Consider the following 23,438-nt stretch of genomic DNA (forward strand, 5'->3'; position numbering starts at 1 on the left):
ACACGCACGCACCTGCTGGTAACGTGAGCCTGTCATCACCCTGCCTACTGTGTGGGTGCCCTCATGCTGGCGTGCCAGCCATGAGCTCGCTCCATGACCTTCAAGAACGGCAAGCAACATTCAAAAACAAGATGAAACTGGGAGGAGAGAAAAGAGGAGAGCCTCCCAGACCCACATGACACAACACTACAGGCATGATCAAAGTCCAGGACTGCGGTACCCTGACTCCTTGTTTAGCCACAGAAGTTTGCCCTTTGAGGCTTTGTTTATTCTGTGAACTAGTGTATGTGATTGGTTTGGGGTTTTTTTTGATAAAATATGTTTTACTCATCTTTTTAGTAACTTATTTGGTAGGCACTACAGTATCTGAAAGAGAATCGTGCCACCAATGCACCATGTAATACTTACACTATCAAATAGGAACTAATAAACCAGGAAGTAACCCGCCTTTGTTACATAAACCATTGTAATCTGAAAAAGTTACTCACAAGAAAATAAAGAGATCTGCTGCCTTGCAAATATCAAAAAAAAGCCTGGTACTTACAAGCTTAAGTTCAGTATGTAGCTCGTGGTAAAGTTATGTGGCATGTGTGTGTCTGGGATCGGTTATTTTCAGTGAAACCAGAAAAGCCACCATATAAGTCAATCATTAATTAAGACACTTTATTCCCACACTGGGTACTGTACATGCAACAAAATACATGTTAGACAAGGACACTTATAAAAAAACATGTTTTAATGTCAAGTGTCTTGTAGCCATGTTGGGTCCAAGGCTGGCTCCAGGGTTTTGGCTGCCCCAAGCAGCCAAAAAAAAAGCAAAAAAAAAAAAGCCGCGATCGCGATCTGCGGCGGCAATTCGGCGGGAGGTCCTTCACTCCGAGCCGGAGAGAGGGACCGTCCGCCGAATAGCTGGACGTGCCGTCCCTCTCCGGAGTGGCTGCCCCAAGCACCTGCTTGACAAGATGGTGCCCGGAGCCGGCCCTGGTTGGGTCTTTGGGAAGAAGAGACCATCAGAGATAATGATGCTTTTCACTGACCTTGAAAATAACTTTGAATACTCAAGCTTTCGGGCCAGTTTACAGGAAAAGCTTAGTTTACAAAAGATAGACAGACCTCTTTGCCATTCTTCTGTGTATTCCAGTAGCACCTACAAATTGAGGCCTCAACCTTGGCTGACGCCTCATTGTACTAGTCACTACTGGTACACAGAACAGAAGACAATCCCTGCCCTGAAGACGTACAGTGAAACAATGTAGCAATGGAAAAGGAGGTTGCTACTCCTCCCCCTCTTCCACCCTCCCATTATCTACTGGACAGAAGCTGTGGTGAAATGACTCCTAAACCCCCCTTCACCACCTTCTACATGGAGCCAGAATCCCTGCCATTCCCAGGGCATGGTCTCTTAAAGGCCCCACATCTCCCCATGAGGGCACTGAATGTGGAGGGCAGCAGCAAGAGGCAGGGGAGCCTAGTCAGAGAAAGAGCTTCCACTGGAGCGATGCTATAGGCCAGGCGAGCAGAGTCAGAGCACACCCTACTGCCTGCCACATGGGGAGAGAGTTCCTCATCCCCTAGAAGTGGCTTGTTGAAGACCCCAGTTCTCCTCAGGAGGACGGGAGAGAAGGTAGCAACTGCAGAGGAGACACTTTAGTGCCTCAGAAGCCTCGGCCCTGAACCAGGAGCACATCTGTTAAGGGGGAATTGTCTGACCGGGGGGGTAGGGGTGGCAGTGCTCGGACCATGAGGAGAGCACGGGCAGGGGAGGAAGGATGTAATCAGGGAGTTGAGTGAGTTGATTTGCTTATTTTGCATTTTTAATCATAACCGAGGCAGTGAAAGAGGCTTACCATTGTATGTAATTAAAACAAATAGGCTAAACTGAAGATGTAAATCAACTGGGAGTAGGCAGAGGGCAAAAAATGGAATTAGGGGAAAGACAACAATAAAAAAAATGGAACAAGGCAGAAGTTAAATTAATTTAATTCCTTTGAACAGAATCAAATTGTGCACTATCTACCAGTGGGCTATGCAAGCACATGATCTTATCTGTGTTACCCTTGTTAGTCCTCCCTCTCCAATTGTTTGTGTTGAGCACTTGTGGCATCTAATCTTCAATTTAGCCCTTGTGTTGGGAGTTTTAGCCATTTTATTTTTGTCTCTGTCTTCTACCCTCCATTTCGGTGCACTGTCTTCATGCTTGGTTTGGCGTCCTTTTTGTGGTGTCCAATTTTTGATTGGTTAATGTTTATGTAATCCTGCCCAGCAACTGAGCAAAGGCGGGAAACCCAGACAAAAGAATGGGAAAGGGTCACATGATCCTAAGTCATCTGCCTGGTAACAGGACATGATATAAGGGGCTGACATAGTGTGACAGGTTGCTGTCCGTTCAGGAGGCAGCCCGTGTTCCTGCGTTCGAGTCGCGTGGTTCTTCGAAAGAACATCAACCACCTACCTGCAATTCATATGGTGACCTGCTCCAGACATCTGTGGTTCCTGATCCCTGATGGTATGGTCCTGGAGGTTCCCTGACCATGGTTCCCTTTCTCTGCAACAGAGGCAGAAGTGAACTGATCCCATCCAGCCTGTGGTCATCGAACTGTAACGTTAAGACTATTTGTTTGGTAGCCCATTTATTCTAGTTGGGGACTGGGCTTAATGCCCATTTGTTTGGTAAACCACTGAGCTGTTTCATGGTTGTTTTATATCTGTTTATACCTGGTTTATATCTGTATATCTTTCTTGTTAATAAATCCTTTCTTAGTTCACCTCGTAAATATCTTTAAGTATCTTGTTTCCCTGCGACTATAGGTGATAGACCCTAATTTGGGGAAATGAACTTGTTTTGGAAGCAGGGGTCCTTAAACATTTCCCTTTTAGTTTTCTTCTGGTACTACTTGTAATAGTAATGATAATAATGATAAATTGTGTCAGTGTAAATCACACGTCAAAAGTCAACACTGTCCGACCAGCCCCACTGCTTTAATCTACCCAAGGTATCCATATATACCTGTCATATACAGGGACTCTATCTAATATATATTACATATGTAATCACCATTGCCATAGTAACTGAGTGCCTCACAACCTATAATGTAGTCATAATCACAACACACCTGTGAGTTCAGGATTATCCCCATTTTACAGATAAAGTGAAGAGACAAAATAACTTGCTCAAGGTTACACACACTGGAAGGCAGTGGCAGAACAGGGAATTGACACCAGTTGTCCTGAGTCCCAGGTTAGGGACAAGTTAGACTACCCTTCCTCTTTAAAAGTCCTGCATCTTTTAGGATGGAGACAACAGAATGCAAATAGGTGACTGAGGGGCTGAAAGATGGAAACGTCAGAGAAGACTCAGACTGAAAATCCCCTTTGGTTATGCATTTAAATAAAAACCTGCCGTTGAACCAATGTAATTAGGCTTGGAAGGATTAGATTTTTTAATCAGTAAATGTCGATGTCACCACACACACACACACACACACACACGAAAAAATATTTCCATCAATAAAAATTTACAGCTAGGCAAAGTGGGAAACATGCTGCTTGAGAGCTGATTCCACTTTGGTTTAGGGGGGAGGGATGGCTCAGTGGTTTGCGCATTGGCCTGCTAAACCCAGGGTTATGAGTTCAATCCTTGAGGGGGCCACTTAGGGATCTGGGGCAAAATCAGTACTTGGTCCTGCTAGTGAAGGCAGGGGGCTGGACTCAATGACCTTTCATGGTCCCTTCCAGTTCTAGGAGATAGAATAGGATATCTCCATTAATTTAGAGATTTACTTTGTATATTTTGACCTGTGATGTTGACCATTTGTGTTTTAACAGTTATAAAGCTATCGCTTTCTGAATCTCAATATCTACTGTCATTAAATAATTATTCTCTGACCTCCTCCTATAATTTCCCACAACTATGAAAATTTACATAAAGATGAAAATAAACGCTTCAAAACAGACTTTGCTATTATCCATCAAAACTATCAAAAAATAAAACTCTAAATCTGCAAGCCTAAACATAATATGGCCTGTCTCCCTGCATGACAGTGTCAGAAATTATTTTCCTTCAGAAGAATACAAATTCCCTTCAGAAAAGCCTCAGTTCAACTGGTTTCCATTTTAGCAGGCTGGCCTGGCAGACATCAATGTTTCTACAGGTTCATCACAGCAACCAAGCAGAGGAATAAGATGCAGCTTTAGTGGAAAATTTATGCTATGGACAAAAAGTGCAAGTCATTGACTTGCATGAAGCAGACCAAGGCCTGGATTCACAAAGGGACTTAGGTGTTGGGCTACTTCTAGGGTGCCTAGAAAATCACTGGAATAACAATGGGATCTAAAAGCCTGAGTGAGGTACCTCAGCTCCCTGTACAATGAATAGGGAGAGATAGGCACCTAAGAATATGACCCACCAAAGTTCCTCCTCCTCCCACCCCATCCCACCCCGCCGGCTGTTTTGTGGAGTTAGGCAGCCTTTGAGCATGCTTACTGGGTCGGGTCCCACAGATGAGCTAGGCATTCCGCTGCCTACTTCACCACCTTTGTGGATGACACTGAGGCTTAGGTGGGAGATAGGTGTCTAAATCTAGGGTTTAGGCACCTAAATACCCTTGTGGATCCAGGCCAGAGAGAATGTTGGTGTTGTTTTAAGGAAGCCAGTTAATGCTCCATTCCAAAAGGCAGCATGAGACGTGTGTGTGTGTGCCCACATAGTGTAAGCAGGTAAAAACCATAAAAGCTTTCCCCAAGATCTCAGTCTCAACTAGCGCCCCTGATCATCTGCAAACATAAATACCACATTGGTTGAAAACTGTGTGAAGTGCATGCCAAGATTCAGACACATTCTTGTGCACACACTCACATAGATGACTTTTTTGAAAATCATTCCTGAAAAGTGTGATTCTACTTTGAAAAATAACTCCAGATGATATTGTGTCATTCCATGACTATTTCATTGCCTCCAGGTCAATTCTGCTTAGTTTGTGAATTAAAATGAAGTTTCTTCTAACTGCTAACAGTGTGTATTGATCCTGTGAGAAACTTTGTGCTTTCCTCTGCTTTATGGTATCTCAGTTAGCACCTGTGAAATGAGACATTTGCTTGGCTATACAAGGACTACTGGGGTGACTAAGAGCTGTGCAAAAACTAAAATTCTAGTATGGTGGCCTAGCTGAAGTGCAGATTTAACAGAAGTGCAGAATCAGGAGAAAGAATCAGGAAAAGGAGTTGTTCCTCACAACTCCATTAGCAGGAAGACCATGGGAAAGAATCACAATGGAACACACAAACAGGACACACCTATATAATAGTTAATATTTTTAGATGTATTGAAATAGTACTCAGGCCCTAATGGAATCCTACCCTACAAGATGCCTCTCTGCAGATGCTGAGTGCTGGTGCTTTGGGTCTGCACATCTTGCAGCACCCTACAAAATCAAACCTTAAGTCTGGGATTTTGAGAGGGGGCCTAAGGGACCCAGCTCCCATTGAATTTCAATAGTATTTGAGCATCTAACTCCGTTAGACTCCCTTGAAAATTCTAGCCTAACCTACTTAAAAGAGGCATTCAATGGAGATGGTTGTCACCATTACTGTATACTTAAAAATTGCTCAGACATGGTGTTGGTGGGAACGGGATAGAGAGAATTCCTACAAAACAGAGAACTGCCACATCACACTTGACCCATTTGGCCCAACTCTTTATTGATTCTGTGATAAGGACCTCGGTGCATTCAAGGGACGTATGTAATAAAATGGTTTATTGCATCATTGTTTCACAATATGCCTGTTTGGTTTGCAACCTTAACAGAACAAAAAAGTTATGGGGCAATTATATATACTATTTAAACATTAGCTGTGGTAAAACTGACAACTGATGGCAACATTATATCTGGCAACAAAGACATGGTAGCCATTAATGTACAAATATAGATTATTCTCCCTGTAACAGTAAAGGACTGAACAAGAAATTTATTTCCAGGACAAACATTAAAGTAAATGTGAGCACACATCATGCTTCTCGCTTTTAGTTTTAGAGAATACCAAAAATGTGAGGGGAATTTACTCGGAATTGGGACTCACCACACTAAAAGCAGCAGTACTATTGCATGCTACTTCTTATATCTTATCACATATACTTCCAAACAGATAATGGGCCTGATCCTGCAGCACTTATACATCTGAATAGTCCTCCATGCAGTCAATTGAATTATCCTGTGAATAAGGGCAGTGCATTTCACAAGGGTAATATGTAACAATGTAACATTTTCAAATCCCACACATACAGCCCATTGAAGTTAATGAAAAGGATCGGGCCCTTTTTATTTTACACAGATGGAAAGCCCAAGATAGAGAAGTGATTGCATCCCAACGTGGCCTGAGGTGGAGAGTACAGGGGAAGTGGGCAGTTTTAGGCCAACCTCACTCCATAGGGCAGTAAGGGGTGGTTACACGTTACAACCAATCTACTTTACCAGCTTCGTTGAGCTTTCGATTAATGCGTTAGTTTCTTATTCCAAAAATGGGATTCAAACAACATGGGCAAGACACTCTCTCTACTAGAACATTCCCATATAGTAAATGAATTCCAAGGCTTACAGCACATCAGATACCGGCCCCAGAACTCATCACTTTACTAATCCACTAGAATCCGAGGGATTGTGCACAATTTCAGTATTAAGAACTATATCGGAGCCTGCTTTTTGCTGGCTGTGCTAAACTTTATCTCAGTACCCAGGAGGTCATTTGTTAAATTGTGGCTGGGGGAATGGGGTGAAGACAGAAGGTTGGACTAGTTTCACAGAAGAAAAGTAGCTGGAACAAGGGAGACTGTGCGGGGGAACGAGGGGGGCTGAAGCACACAAAAAACATACGGTTCTGGCTTTTATTACCATAGTATGGGGGCATTTGCAAGGAGATAATGCTTTGTTGGGTTAATTGCACAAAGGTAGATTTCTGCAGAGAACAGAGCTGGAATTTTAAATACAGTGTTGGGTGACCCGCTCACCTGCATGAAATAATAAGCCACAATGCAGACACAGCTGATGGATTTGAATCCTTCCAATTATTGGCCCTCAACATAAAAAATACAGTGTAATGGGCCAGAGACAAAAATACAATAAATATTTTGGGGAGAGCTATTCAGAACAGAGACTATATTGTAGTGCAGATTAAAAGGAACAGTCTGAACTGGAAAAGGATTAAAGGTTACTTTAAAGAACTCCTCGAAGCCATCAATGCAGAGGGCCTGCTCCTATTTGCACGGAGGTCAATGTTTTTTCTTTGATTTCAATTAAAGCCTGAACCAGCAGATGTACTGAAGGTCTATATTTATTACTGAGATGATTTTTTTGTCTTTTGTACCATTTTATAATATACTGTAGGTGGTATTCTTAGTTATCGGTGTTCAAGCTGTTAATAATAATTTCTGATTTTCTGTATTTGCAGAATGTAGGTTTCAGATCAAATGGTGCTATCATTTGCTTACGTCCTACTTTTATATAAAGATAGTAAAATTAGAAATAGTGGATATTTCAGTTAAATGCTGTAATAGTCATTTGCAGTATTATTAGTATTCAAACAGCAAAATATAGGCCCCTAATCCTGCAAACATTTATCTAGAAGAGTAGTCCTACTGAGTTCCTATATGCTTATGGTCCCGGTAACTTATGTGTGCCAATCTTTTCAAGATCAGGGCTATAACATGACCCATTCAGACTTGGCGGAAATTATTGCAAGTTCACTGAAGTCAATAGTTGTGCCAGTTTAAATTGTACCTGGTTTGATATTGGCCTCTTGAAGCCCAGTATTAATGAAAAAGAGACTGGTCAGATCACAGATAGAATACTGTATCTACTTTACCTTAGTTAGTTTCTGTTAGATACTTCCTGGAAAATGATCCCTCACTCTCACAGACCTTGGGAGGCAGGCCAGTCCTCGCTTACAGACAACCCCCCAACCTGAAGCAAATACTCACCAGCAACTACACACCACACCACAGAAACACCAACCCAGGAACCAATCCCTGTAGCAAACCTCGTTGCCTACTCTGTCCCCATATCTACTTTGGTGACACCATCAGAGGACCCAACCACATCAGCCACACCATCAAGGGCTCATTCACCTGCACATCCACTAATGTTATATATGCCATCATGTGCTAGCAATGCCCCTCTGCCCTGTACATTGGCCAAACCGGACAGTCCCTCCGCAAAAGAATAAATGGACACAAATCAGACATCAGGAATGGTAATATACATAAGCCAGTAAGTGAACACTTCAATCTCCCTGGTCATTCTATTACAGATTTAAAAGTCACTATCATTGAACAAAAAAACTTCAGAAACAGACTTCGAAGAGAAACAGCAGAACTAAAATTCATTTGCAAATTTAACACCATTAATCTGGGCTTGAATAGGGACTGGGAGTGGCTGGCTCATTACAGAAGCAGCTTTTCCTCTCCTGGAATTGACACCTCCTCATCTATTATTGGGAGTGGACTACATCCACCCTGATTGAATTGGCCCTGTCAACACTGGTTCTCCACTTGCGAAGAAACTCCCTTCTCTCCATGTGTCAGTATATAATGCCGGCATCTGTAACTTTCACTCTATGCATCTGAAGAAGTGAGGTTTTTACCCACGAAAGCTTATGCCCAAATAAATCTGTTAGTCTTTAAGGTGCCACCGGACTCCTTGTTGTTCTCACAAGACAAAAACCTTGTAGGGTAAGTACATACTAATATTCATTTTACTAATGAATAAACTGAGACATAGACAGGCTATAGGACTTGCTCAAAATCACAGCTGGGAATAGAGCTCTGCAGTCCCAGGTCCCAGTTGCCGGCTCTAACAGACTAATTTTAACTTTGACCTCCCCTTAACTCCATCAGTGCTTTAGATACACGAGGTGCTCGCTCTCTATAATTACTCTCTATTTGGGAGGACAATTACAAAATCTTCTCTCTTTATCTATCCTCTTGTGCACAGAGTAAGAGGTTTCTCTGTAACACTTCTTCACTAATAATGGAGGTGGATTCCTGAAGATGCCTATTAACTTAGGTCTCCTATACAGCGGTGACAATATTTTCCATTACCCATGTACAATACTAAAATGAAGACTCTTTCTCTTCCCCTCATTTAAAAATGCATATCACATGTGAAACCAGAACCAAGATCTCTCCTATCGGAGCAAAGGTTTGCAAACAGTACTAGTTCAACGAGCAGAGGGTTACACATTTACCTACATCACCTGGCAAATATAGTTGCCAGCTGAGCCAATGGGACAGCTCTTTGAAAGCCATCCTGGTAATCCGATGTCTTTGAGGGAGAGATACAACAGTTTTTGTTTGCTTACAGTTCTTTATAAAAGAGAAACCATTTGTTGAATCATGTCGTTGAAGGCCGCCTCTTTGTGGCAATACAGTTTTTCATTCCCTTAACTTTATAAGAAAAGGTACAGCATGAACTGTATTGGTAAGAAACAATAAAATGAATCTACCGAAAATTTTCGGCTAGACAGAGTAGGTGCATTAGGATTAAATGTTGATTTGGAAATTAAGTGCAAGATGGAGCTTGGAACCCAACTCAGCAATAGGGTTAAACCCACTTACAATGGGTACAGTGAATTTAGACTTCTGTTTATCATGATATATTTTAAATGACAAATATGAAGAAGATATGGCCATCTCCTCAGTCTGATGTAGATTGGTATAGATCCAATGACTTCAAATACAGTGATGTTTATTTACATCAGTTGAGGATCTTGCCCATTAAAACGCTGCTAATACTAGAAATGTAGAAAATGCAAACACCACCAGCCTGTCATCTGTGATATTACGGCTGAATATGAATGTGCTTTTTCTCTTTGGTTGGTTCATAGATGTTTGTTCTCTAAATCAATATGCTTCCTATGTTTACTTTCCCTCTTCTTAATGAGCAGAATAGGCCACTCTTGAAACAGTAAAAAACAAGGCCCCCTTTCATTCATGTGTCGTCAGCTATAGCATTTGTAGTTATCTGTTTATTAAGGGACATCCTCTAATAAAGAACATTCAAGGACTCAGTTTTTGTTCCCTGATTATACATTTAGGTATTCCAGATTTATATTGCTCATTTAATTGAATTGAGGCTTATTAGGACTACAAATTTTCTGCTAGAAGGAGAAGAGAAAATAGCAAAAGGTATGTGGCATTTTTCATAAAGAGATCAAAAGTAATTGTGTCACTTGTTTTCAAGGTCAGGTTTGCCATTAAGCTGAAATCTAAAGTAAGGTACATTGATTTACAGGAAATTGCTCACTTACACACATATTAGGCATTTACAAATACTACTTTCGGAGCCCCTCTATGCTGATAAGCTTTTGTTATTTGAGCCAAGTATGTCATCAATAACGTCAGTGTATGTTTATAAACATTTTTTTTTCTGATTCTGGTATTCAAAGTTCAGACAAATATTTGTTTTAGAGTCACTTCAAATGAATGGACTGAAATTCAGTCACACACCTCTCTTCAACAGGAAACTCTAAGTTTATTGGACTTCCTAGAAGCAAAAGAACCAATTAGAAGGCTAATGTAGTTTTCCTGGAAAATGGAACTAGTTCTTTATTTACTTCTTGAACTGGAAAAGACCCAGCACTTCTTATCATCATCCCTTTAATCTTAGAAGCTATGGGGAAAAAAAACCTCTTCACAATCTTTACAATTAATTACAGAACGTTTTTATCATTTGAGAGTATTTTTAAGCTAAAAATAAATTAAAGATGGTCTTGTGTTTAAGGCATAGGATTGGGATTTATGAGATCTGAGTTCAGTTCTTGGTACTCCCACATATCTTCTGTTGTGGCCTTAAGTATGTCACTTAGGCTCCAATTGAGCAAAGCACTTAAGCTCATGCTTAACTTTCAGTGCATGTGCTTAAATGTATTGCTGAATCAGGGCCTACATCTCTCTGTCTCTCATTTCCCCATCTGTAACACTGGGATATATAATCTTTTCTCTCCCCCCACCTCTGTTGCATCTGTTTAGACTGTAAACTCTTTGGGGCGGGGACTGTCTCTTAACATGTTGTTGTACAGAGCTTAGCACAATGGATTCAGATCTTGGTGCATCTACATGCTCCAGTAATACAAATATTAATCAATAAATAATAGGAGTAATGGTGTAAATGGGGGTACACCGTTGGGTACTATGTGGCCAAACTTTCAGCTGGCTTCCCTGATGGAGGCTGCGGAATTTACACCATGCAGCAGGAACATGTGCTGACATATTTTGTAGGCACAGGTATGGAGACCAGCTGAAAATTCGACTGTTTGTCCAAAAATGCAATATACTTTAGAAAAAAACAAACAACCCCAATTTTACTCTCACTTAGACCAGTTTTCACATGGATGTAACTCTACTGACTCCACTGAAGTTACACAAATGCTCAAGAGCCTTGATGAACTGAGGCCTCACTCTGGGGAAAAGAGAGATCAGTGTCAGACCCAGTACATTTTCTTTACGTACACCAGATGCATTTACTGAGGAAAAGTCAAAGCTCTAACTCTGCCTGTGTTCCAGCATAACAATGCTAGATGATATTACACTGGAGAAGTTACAGTTCTTTTTTGCTCTACCCAGTGCACGGAGATAAAAGCACCCCTTAAACAAACAAACCATGATTTGCACTTCCTTCCCACCCCACTATACCACTACCCCCAAATCTGTGCAGGATCTGCCTGCCTGCTCTTTTGGTGTTCATTGGTATCAGTGTAAAAAGTAAGAATCCTTGTTTATTTCACCATCAGTGCAGAGCAGTGTGACACTGATTGGAGGCAGCATGCAGCCCCAAACAAATTGCCTAGCATCTTTGGCCCCTGCTGTAAATTGATCTCCTATATCCCTGCCAAACCAAATGCGGAAGCAGACCAAAACTTTTTTTGGAATTATTCTTCTTAGCCATTTATTTGTGTCTCAACTACCCATCCTTCCAGCATTCTGAGGCTAGTCATATGTATCCTTATTCTCCTCCAGGAACAAAGAAATTGCTGTACTAGATCAGACTAGTGATCCAGCTAATCTAGTACTCTGCCTCTGACAATGTCCAGTACCAGACACTACAGTGGACCCATGTGATGAAAGATTTTGTCATCTATAGAGGAAATTTCTTCCAAACTTCCATCAGTTAACAGTTGATTTATCCCCTGAAGCCTGAGTGCTTATATATCTCTAACTTTCTTCTATCCTATCTAGTGTAATTGTGGATATTCTCATTATCCATTTAAATGTCTAATCCCTACAGAGTGACAAGTAATTTCCTTTTCTCTCTGCCCCAGCAGCTAAGCAAGAAAAAGACTCTCTATATACTGGTTCTTAGTTTACTCTTGTGTCAATCAAATAATAACAATCCATTTCAGATAATAACAGAAAAATTAATGTATTCAAATATGGCATGCTGGCTGAGATAGTGAGCTGCAAGATGAAAATGAAAAAAGGAGAGCAGATTCCCAAAGGAGAGTGAGAGAAAATTTCAGTGAGGCAATTCCTATTTGAGTTTCACATATGAGTGTCAGGTTTCAGAGTGGTAGCCATGTTAGTCTGTAAAAACAACAAGAAGTCCTTGTGGCACCTTAGAGACTAACAAATTTATTTGGGCATAAGCTTTCGTGGGCTAGAACCTACTTCATCAGATGCATGGAATGGAAAATACAGTAGGCAGGTATAAATATACAGCACATGAAAAGATGGGAGTTGCCTTACCAAGTGGGGGGGGGGTCAGTGCTAACGAGGCCAATTCAATTAGGGTGGATGTGGCCCATTCCCAACAGTTGACAAGAAGGGGTGAATATCAACAGAGGGAAAATTACTTTTTGTAGTGCTAACGAGGCCAATTCAATTAGGGTGGATGTGGCCCATTCCCAGCAGTTGACAAGAAGGTGTATCAACAGAGGGGAAATTATTTTTGTAGTGACCCAGCAACTCCCAGTCTTTATTCAGGCCTAATTTGATGGTGTCAAGTTTGCACTGACACCCCCCCACGCACACACACACACTTGGTAAGGCAACTCCCATCTTTTCAGGTGCTGTATATTTATACCTGCCTACTGTATTTTCCACTCCATGCATCTGATGAAGTGGGTTATAGCCCACAAAAGCTTATGTCCAAATAAATGTGTTAGTCTCTAAGGTGCCACAAGGACTTCTAGTTGTTTTTACAGATGAGTGTGTGGTCACCTACACTGTGCCCATAAGCTTCTATTCCCCAGCTAAAAAAGGGAAAGGAGTTGCACTGGAGGAAAAGCTTGACAAGAATAATGTAACGATGACTATTTGCATGTGCAGAGTCTCAAAACAGCTTTTGACTAAGCAACTCTTCACACACACCCCATATCTCAAACTTTTGTCATCAGTGGACAAACCAGGTGCTATCAGATTTCTGTGGAATATGTGCACACAGTCCCAACAGTTACTGTTCCCCAAAGAACCACATTAAGATCTAAGTTTGACCTGGCCTCATCCCCTGGCTATACACAGTGTACTCTGTGCATCCTCCAGAAACTATTCCCATGACTCTGCATTTATACAGGGGAAATTGACATTTTGAGATTACCTTGTTAACCAATAAATATATGTTAGGCATAGTATAAACCACATTAATAGGTATTACGGGCATGGTATTAATATAACATACATTATATATCTGGGTGTTGGGAAATTATGTTAACTGAATGTATTATGCTCTCTCCACAATTCTATTCACCCATGTCAAGTATCCCACAACACATTGCAAAGCCGAAGTCAGCTTTGGCCTCAGAAAATAGGAAACCTGTCAAAGCCAAGATACATGAATGGTGTATCCTAGTACAGATTGGGATGTACCTCTATGCCCATCGTTTGGAAAATAGTATCCAAAACAGAGATAAGAAAAGTACAGAACAAAACAAGTGAACGAACTGTTATGAATGGGAGGGGATTGGATTTTAGTGATGTGTAAAGAGTTTTGTAACTTGTGAAATCACCCTATACCACTAGCTGAAATGCATCTCTTTGTAGCACACCTTCTGTGTAAGGTGAACACACTGTGAGAAGGAGGTATGTCTGTCTCCTTTTTGGGCTGTATCATTTTTCTTTAGACAATAAATTTGGCTACGTTGGGTTATTTGGTCTCTTGAACATTTAAGAATGAACCGCCAGTATAATCAAACAATTGGCTCCACGTTTGAATCAGTAACCTCCACTATTTAGCAGAGGTGAATAAAATGAGAAGCAAGCTTATTGCTCACAATAGAGTGATCGAGCTCTAAGATTACAGAAGTGAAATAGAGGCTGATGAAATGTGTGTGTAGGTGTTAATGGGGAGAGAACCATTTATATAACTGCCTTAAAAGCTATTTCATAAAATAGCATCATTGAGAGAGACTTTAAACATGCATGATTAATATCTTAACTGACTGTGCCTCATTCGGTATTATCTTGAAGGACAAATTTGTAAGATGATACACACTATTTAGACTTTACAATACTTATGTCACAGTGCCAGTCAGCACCCTCTTTTGGCCGCTCACCAGACTGCTGTGAGAGGATCCAGCTGCTGAATTCCCAGATGTTTTAAATCCCCAGTGTCTAAACCAGTGGTTCTCAAACTATTGTACTGGTGACCCCTTTCACATAGCAAGCCTCTGAGTGCGACCCCCCCCTCTTATAAATTAAAAACACTTGTTTATATATTCAACACCATTATAAATGCTGGAGGCAAAGCGGGGTTTGGGGTGAGGCTGACAGCTTGCGACCCCCCATGTAATAACCTCGTGACCCCCTGAGGGGTCCTGACCCCCACTTTGAGAACCCCTGGTCTAAACAGAGTCTTATGGCATCTGGGCACACTCTTGGGGTGCAAATCTTCTATCTGGCACCCCTCCTGGGATCTGTGGCCACACAATACTCTGCCCAGCCCTTAAAACCATGCTGACCCCTCAGAGTCTCCCTATAGCTTAACCGCACTCTATCTCAGAACTCCGGTCATGTGGCATTCTGGGCCCACAGTTTTACTTCTTCAGGGGCCATGTGAGTGGAGTAATACTTAAAACACACAGACAGACATTCGCGTAGCTGAAGTTGTGTATCTTGGATCGATCCCCCCCCCACCCCCCCCAGTGTAGACCAGCCCTCAGTTTCCTCACCATTCCGGAACACTTTCTAGGCTAGAGTCAGAGTTGTCTGGGGTTAGCCAAGTTCCTTCTGCTGCATGCATGCATGGTGTTATGAAACATGGAGCCTTCTCCCCTAGCCTGCCGTCCCTTATCCTGGCCAGTCTGTTCCTATCGCCATCACCTCTCCTGCCCAAAACTTCCTGTGTGTCCCCCTCAATCTTCCCCCATGAGCCTATCATAGGGTGTCTGACCCCTTTAAGAAAAGTAGGCTCAATCCTCTTGTGCCTGAATACTTGTGCTCTTGTCAAACTTGATAGGGGGTGCAGGGTAGCATCTGCAGCTAGGAGAGCTCTAAGGAGATATAAGGGCTGGGAGAATAAAAGTGGCTGAGAGACCAGAAGCAAGGAGGCCTGAGTGATGGAGGCAGAGACTGTGGTGAGCCAGAAGGAAGCCTGGGAAACCAGAGGCTGTGAACGGCAGAGGCAGCAAAGCCTAAGGGCTGGAGGTGGTGACACTAAACGGCCAGAGATATATGTGTCTGGACTAGAGTTCAGGGATACGAGGTGTGGGTTTGACTAATTTACATTAATAAAATCAACCCAAGGAGGGGCACAAAGTTGTTTCTGAGAGGCCAAGGGAATTGGGGGACTGAGTTTGGCCAGCTTGAATTTGGCCAACCCGGCCTATGGTGGGGCTAGACTATTACAGACCCCTTTTTAAATGCCTCTTTTGTCACCCCTCTGTCTCTTTATTCTACTCTGGGAATTTTCCACTCCCTCTACTTCCCCCTTCCCTTCAGAGAAGTAAAAGGAAGTGTCTTCTCCCAAGCTCCCAGCTAACCCATAATCATTCAGGTCTTTCCACCTGAACTGGTGGCCACTGAGTTCCAATGACCCTCCATTTTACCTGGTCTGACAGAGGCATGACACAGCTCTGCCAGTCCATGGAGGAGTCCACATTTAAATAGATACATTCAGGCCTCATCTACACTACAAACATTTTGTCAGTATTACTATTCCACCAGAGTCCCTTTGCTTAGATGAAACTTATGCAGACTGAAGGAGTTTTTCTATCAACATGGCAATACCACCTCTCCAAATGACCCAGACATCTGTTGGAAAAGTAATACAGCAAATCACAAAAATTTCCAATAAGTTCTTGGAACGTAGTGGGGAAAAGTTTTGCTTCAGAAAGTGGAGGAAGTAAACAAGGGGACAGCAATTTCAGTCTTGATTCTGACAAACAGGGAGGAATTATTTGCAAATCAGAAGGTGGATGGCAATTTGGATGAAAGTGAGCATAAGATGACAGATTTCATGATTCTAAGGAAAGGAAGAAGTGAGAGCAGCAGAAAAAGGACAATGGACTCCAAGAAAGCAGACTTCAACAAATTCAGAGAACTGGTAGGTAAGATCCCCTGGGAAAAAAATCTAAGGGATAAAGAAGTTCAGGAGAGGTGGCAGTTTCTCAAGGAGACAATATTAAATACACAACAGCCAACTATTCCAATACAAAGGAAAGATATGAAGAATAGTAAGAGGCCAATATGTCTCCATCAGGAGCTCTTCGATGACCTGAAAATCAAAAAGGAATCCTACAAAAAGTGGAAACATGGACAAATTGATAATGAGGAGTAACAAAATAATAACACAAACATGTAGGGACAAAATCAGGAAGACGTATTTGTCCCACTCTACTCGGCACTAGTGAGGCCTCACTTGGAATATTGTGTCCAATTCTGGGTGCCAAACTGTAGGAAAGATGTGGACAAATTGGAGTGAGTCCAGAGGAGAATCAACAAAAATGATAAAAGGTTTAGAAAACCTGACCTCTGAGGAAAGGTTAAAAAAAACTGTGAATGTTTAGTCTTGAGAAAAGAAGACTGAAGTGGCACCTGATAAAAGTCTTCAAATGCATTAAGGGCTGTTATAAGGAGGATTGTTCTCCATATCCACTGAATGTAGGTCATGAAGTAATGAGCTTAATCTGCAGCAAGGCAGATTTTGGATAGATATTAGGAAAACTGTTCTAACTATAAAAGTAGTTAAGAACATAAGAACATAAGAACATAAGAAAGGCCGTACTGGGTCAGACCAAAGGTCCATCTAGCCCAGTATCTGTCTACCGACAGTGGCCAATGCCAGGTGCCCCAGAGGGAGTGAACCTAACAGGCAATGATCAAGTGATCTCTCTCCTGCCATCCATCTCCATCCTCTGACGTACAGAGGCTAGGGACACCATTCTTACCCATCCTGGCTAATAGCCATTTATGGACTTAGCCACCATGAATTTATCCAGTCCCCTTTTAAACATTGTTATAGTCCTAGCCTTCACAACCTCCTCAGGTAAGGAGTTCCACAAGTTGACTGTGCGCTGCGTGAAGAAGAACTTCCTTTTATTTGTTTTAAACCTGCTGCCTATTAATTTCTTTTGGTGACCCCTAGTTCTTGTATTATGGGAATAAGTAAATAACTTTTCCTTATCCACTTTCTCAACATCACTCATGATTTTATACACCTCTATCATGTCCCCCCTTAGTCTTCTCTTTTCCAAACTGAAGAGTCCTAGCCTCTTTAATCTTTCCTCATATGGGACCCTCTCTAAACCCTTAATCATTTTAGTTGCTCTTTTCTGAACCTTTTCTAGTGCTAAGTGTTAAGCTCTGGAACAGTCTTCAGAGGCAGAATGTGGAATCCCCATTGTTAAAGGTTTTTAAAAACAGGTTGGATAAACACCCATCAGGGATAGTCTAGGACAGTTTACTTGGTCCTGCCTCAGCACAGAGGGCTGGACTTGATGACCTCTTGAGGTCCCTTCCAGCCCCACATTTCTATGATTCTATGAGATTAGGTACACTGACAGAAGTACTCTTATTGGGATAGCTACATTGGCTAGGGGGTGTGGTTATTTCACACCCTTGACCAATACAGCTATGCCCACAAAACTTTGTGGTGTAGGCCTGGCCACAGTGATACAGCAAGTTTCATAGCAGCAACTTCATATTAACTTTGTGACAGCAATCAGAATTCAAAAGTCATACATAGGTTCCCCAAATCATCATAGCTTGTATCAAAAATTAGAATGTTTTGTGCATCTTCAGACACTAAGGCAACTGTGTTTCAACAACCGGAAGTAAGCAAATCAGATTCATAGATGTACTGAAGAGGTTGCTATTAAGATATAAATGCACTGCCAAAATCTATATGATGCCTAGTGATTTTTTTCAGAAATATATATATAAAAATATATATTTTAAATATATCTTGAACACCCATAAATGTAATATTAAAGTCACAAAACAAGACAGACATAAGGGAAGATAGTTAAAACATGCTCCTTTATATTATCTATACTCTTTTGACTTCATATATATCTGTTAAATGGCAAATTTACAGATTTTGAAAAAAACATGAGATATGAGTTATATAAAAAAAATTGGGGGGCATTTTATTTAAAAATATCTTAGCAGCCTCACCAGAAAATCTAGCAGTTTGATCAGTTATCCTCAGGACATCAAAATAAATACAAATATATGTCTTCTTATATTAGGTTGACTAAAAGATGTCTCCATATATGCTTTTTTTTTTAAACATGCACACTGCATAACTGCATATAATCTACACACATACAGAGGAATCTCTTCTTATGTCACTAAATGCATCAATTCTGAGCTGGAAGGTAGTAGGTATTTAACATAAGAACTTTACGCAACAATTTAGAACAGGAAATTAAGAATAATAATTGAAATTGCAGAGGCAATTTGTATAGGCAGAATGCTATTACTCACATTGAAATTTGGTGAGTTAACAGCCCTATTCCTGCAGAACGTGTCATTGGATCTTTGATGAGCAAAGGTGGTGAGGAGCTTGGTTTCAAAGCCTTATCAAGATGGTGTCTCCATGAAGACTAGTCTCCCTAACACCATGTCTGGGGGCATTGCTTCAGTATTGACTCGAGTGAAATATATGACCTACTTAATCACTAACACCACTTCCTGACGCACCTTACAAGTTCCTGTCCCATCCCAGTGTTGGCCACATCTAAGCCTGCTTACCTTAAGACATCTGACAGGATCGCCTCATAGCTTCATGTGGTATAGCTGTGGATAAGTTTCAGTAGTTTTGTAACTGCAATGTCTGTTGCTAAGTGACTGCACAGCTGAGCTCCAGCAGTAGTCTGGAGACTTTTTAAAATGAGAACAGACACAAAAAGGGTGAGTAGAACACTTTGAAACTATAGGTTCAGTTCCTGGAAACTGTGTATATGCTTTGTGCAGGATATGAATAGATAGGTGTGAACTGTGCTTTCCTCTAACTAAAACAGATAATTTTTCAGTTCCTCGCTGGAGATCAATATCAATTATAGCAAGTAATTTATGGTTCTTCCATCAAATATGGAATCAAATAAAGTGCTTCCCATACTGGATTTTAATTAATGTATAACTACAGTGACTTTTCACCTAAACATCCTCTGTGCAACTCAGTGCTGTCCGGTTTGGTATTACCCAGCTTTTCCTTTGAAATTAGATTGCAGGAGAGTACACTAATTCTCACATTAAACATTTTAAACAAAATCATATAAAATCAAATGTACCCTACATTATAAAATCACATCTCTGTTTTCAGAAGTTACCAGCCCCCACAGATAATAAAAATAAGACATTTTTGTTAAAGGCAAGTTATCCTCCTCTTCTTACTAATTAATATTGTAATTTAAACTTTATTTTTGTATTATTGTAGTGTCCAATGTGCCAGGCATACAGATGAAGAGACAAAGTGCTTTAAAGTGCTTTAAAATCGGAATGGAATATTTATCTGTCATATTATCTATCTATCGTTCACAACATACGACAACCCCACTGTTACTAGGCAGGCTTAGTGCGTGGACAAGATCATACGGATGAAGAACAGCCAGACAAAGCAGAACCTAAGCAAGACAGAGGTTATGCTGACTGGCACTTTGAGGAGATTGCAGCCACAATGTGCTCTCCTGCGGCTGAAGATGCTCACAAGCTACAATTGGTCAAGTCGGGCTGCAAGCATATCTGTCATGTCCCCCACTCAGTACATTGGTTCCTTCTAGAACATCATGTCGGATTCAAGTTCTCGGTCCTTGTCATCAAAGCATTTAAAGGTGTGAGCATAGGGTACCAAAAAGATCACCTAGAGCTCTGGGATGAGAACCACATTCAACAACTCCTCTCCTCAGGCACAGTGGAGTAAAGCTGGGCCATGTATGAGACAGGGTTTTCTCCAGGGCCAGGGCCAGACTGTGGAAGGAACTCCCCCATGAACTAAGAACCACCACTCACCCCACAACCTTGCACTCCAAGTGCAAGGAGCAGGTCTTCGCCCTTGTTTTTGCCAATATAAGCACAGGGCACACTGTACATCTAATATAATAAGCATTTAAAAATCCCCACATAATTTCTCCCTGGGGAGAGGGAGGAAGAACGAACCAACGGCATGTGACAGATATCATTCACATCACTTCATGCATCTCTAGAAGATGCTTGGATACTAGGGTGGCCAGGGCTGTATAAGAACTTGAATAGAATAAAAGAAACAACATATTAGCAAAATATCAAAAGGCACCAGCTCTTGTTAGCAATACTGTTAGCAATTCCTCTGACCCACTCCCCCACTTGCTTCTCCCTCTTGACCAGACGCCTCAGCTAGCCTCCCCCACCACTGCTGACCGGTGACCTCTGCCCTCTCAGCTGTTTGTCCAGTCCACAGAAACAGACTCAGGCACAGGGTGAGGAAAGAAATGACATAAGCAAACAAAGAAGTGCCAGTCTGATGGTGTCTGTGTTACTGAAAATGGCTTCACGCCTCACGGCAAGTCTGCATTCCCCTCATTCTCCCAGTGTCTTCCAGCAGATACTCCTCCAGGCTGCCACACTCTTCCTCCACAGAGGGAGGAGACACGGTCTGCAGGGGCAGAATACCCTCCTGGTCAGTCTCGGCCTCCTACTTCAGGAGTGTCTGGCAGTGGCAATTCCTACCACTCTTGCCCACCCTTCCACTTTATTGCTGCCCAATTGAAGGGCTAGCTTAACCCTACCAGACATCTTCCTAATGGGCCACAGCTCACCTGGAAGTGTGAAAACAGATGGAAAATTCAGCACTCTGGCCTAGCTGTTGCATCCCTTGGAGTAAAGGGGAGTTTTTCTATCAATTTCAACAACAGCAAGTCACCACTTGGTGCTAACAACAGGATCCTCCAATTTTTAGCTCAAATTCTTCTAATTAAGCTCAACAATCAGCTTAACTGTGTGAACAGGGTTTTTAAAAAAAAAAAAATCTTAGAAGACAGGTGTTCTAGTGGCTAGGAGATTGCAATGAGAATACAGCATATGTAGCCCTTCTGCCCGTTGGAATCAGCAGCAACAAGGGCAGGGTTCAGTATCTAGGGGTTCCTTTTCAACAATACTACACAAAACCGGCTCCAGTCCCCACCCAGTGACCTGGGATAATTACACACGACCCCGGGGTGCCTCTGAGAGGCAATACTTCCCCTCCCACAAGCACAGAGTCTGAGTGTAAAAAAGAAACTTTTAATAAAAGGAGCGAAGTCACCCGGCATCAATTTGGGAAAACGCTGCAAGCAGGATTCATAAAAATAAAACCATGAGCAAAAGGCCCACCCCAGAGTACATTGGGGCAGTGTCCTTTTCCCCTCAGATTCTTAAGTCCAGCAACCAAATATCCATTTAACGTGCCTGTCCCTTCTCTGCACCCCACTCAGAGTTGTTATCCTTGGTCACTGCAGACCCAGAGTTCAGAGATGCACCTGCAGAGTTCACCTCCCACCCTGGGTGGGGGGGGGGGGTAAGAAGGCACCTTACTCACTCCACTGCCCAGGCACTCACTCATCAGCTCCTCCCCGCCAGCTGCCCTGCCAGCCGATCACCACGCCTCTCCGCCAGATGCCCTGCTGTCCAATCGCCGTCCCCCAGTCCTCTCTGCCAGTCACCCTGCTGGCCGATCACCACACCTCTCTGCTGGCTGCCCTGCCAGCCGATTGGCCAGGATGTCTTCAGGGCCCACTACTTAACATAGTTCTCAGTGATTTCAGCTGTTAGTGGGGGAGCCTCACTGCTGGTGCACACTGGGCAGCCTCTTGCATCAGAGAGACAGTCCCAAAGCAGGTCTAATGCTGAGACCTAGGTAACAGTGATTTCAGCTCTGCGGTGTGTAATAAGACTCTCAACTGAGTCTAAATTAGCTCAGTTATTACACAGTGGAGAGAGGAAGGGTCAAATGCTTGCTCAAATGATCACTTTTGGCCGCTATTGGCTCTCCAGTCTCCTTGTTGATTGGGGCAGGAGCAATAAAGGGATGTGTGAATCACGGGCAGCAGAACTGTGCTTGGCATACCCTGATTGAGGGACTCAACCTCAACTAAACAGCACTTGCTAGGCAGGGGACATGGGTTCCAAAGCCCAGTGAGTTGAGAGAGGATGGGGGACAGCTACTTGTAGTGAGTGATTTGGGCCCTGCTTAAGGGCCCTAGACACCACTTGGGAGTTTCTAACCAGCCAGGGAATTCTCCAGCCACTGTTTATGGACAGAATCCATCCCCTGGTGCTACCTGAATGGCACAAAGGGATCAGAGCACAACACAGGATCTAGCTCTGTATGTTTATGATCTTTTTGATTCTTATGCCTCCCCATGATTTTGTTCACTGCATAGACACCAAGGTGAGAGGCACTTTAAAAATACCACACTGGATAAATTAGGTGTACATTTCAGCTTTTTGGCTCAGAGACCATCTTTTGATATATGTATGTACAGCACCTAGCACAACAGAGCCCTGACCCTCACTGGAAGCTGTAGGTGCTGCCACAGTACCAGTAACAACTTCTGAGCCAGATCCAGCAAGACGCTGAACGTCTCCTGGGATAGGCCGAGAGCCTGGAGCTCCTAGTAAAAATGGGAGTGAAGAGACTCTGTATGGCCCAGGAGGCACACAGTTCCTCACAAGGTGAGGCCCTCTGCATTGCAAAGAAAAAAGAAAAAGAAAAGAAACTAATAAATAAAAGGACCCTCACTGCAGGGACAAGAACGGGATCAGATCAATGAAAGTCTGTTAATCACTTGTAAAGGTAGCAGCTGAAAACTAGGGCACCAAATTAAAAGAACCTCCTCCCCTGGGTTGTAACGTTGAGCCTTTAGTTAATACCATTGCTGGTGAGCCCGTGGCTGCTGCCAGTTGGAATGACAAGGTGGGTGAGGAAATATCTTTTACTGGACCAACTTCTGTGGGTGAGAGAGAGACAAGCACACTTTGTCTTCACTTTGAATCAGAAGCA

Source organism: Emys orbicularis, chromosome 1 (genome assembly GCF_028017835.1).
Source record: "Emys orbicularis isolate rEmyOrb1 chromosome 1, rEmyOrb1.hap1, whole genome shotgun sequence".
Classification (NCBI taxonomy): domain Eukaryota; kingdom Metazoa; phylum Chordata; order Testudines; family Emydidae; genus Emys; species Emys orbicularis.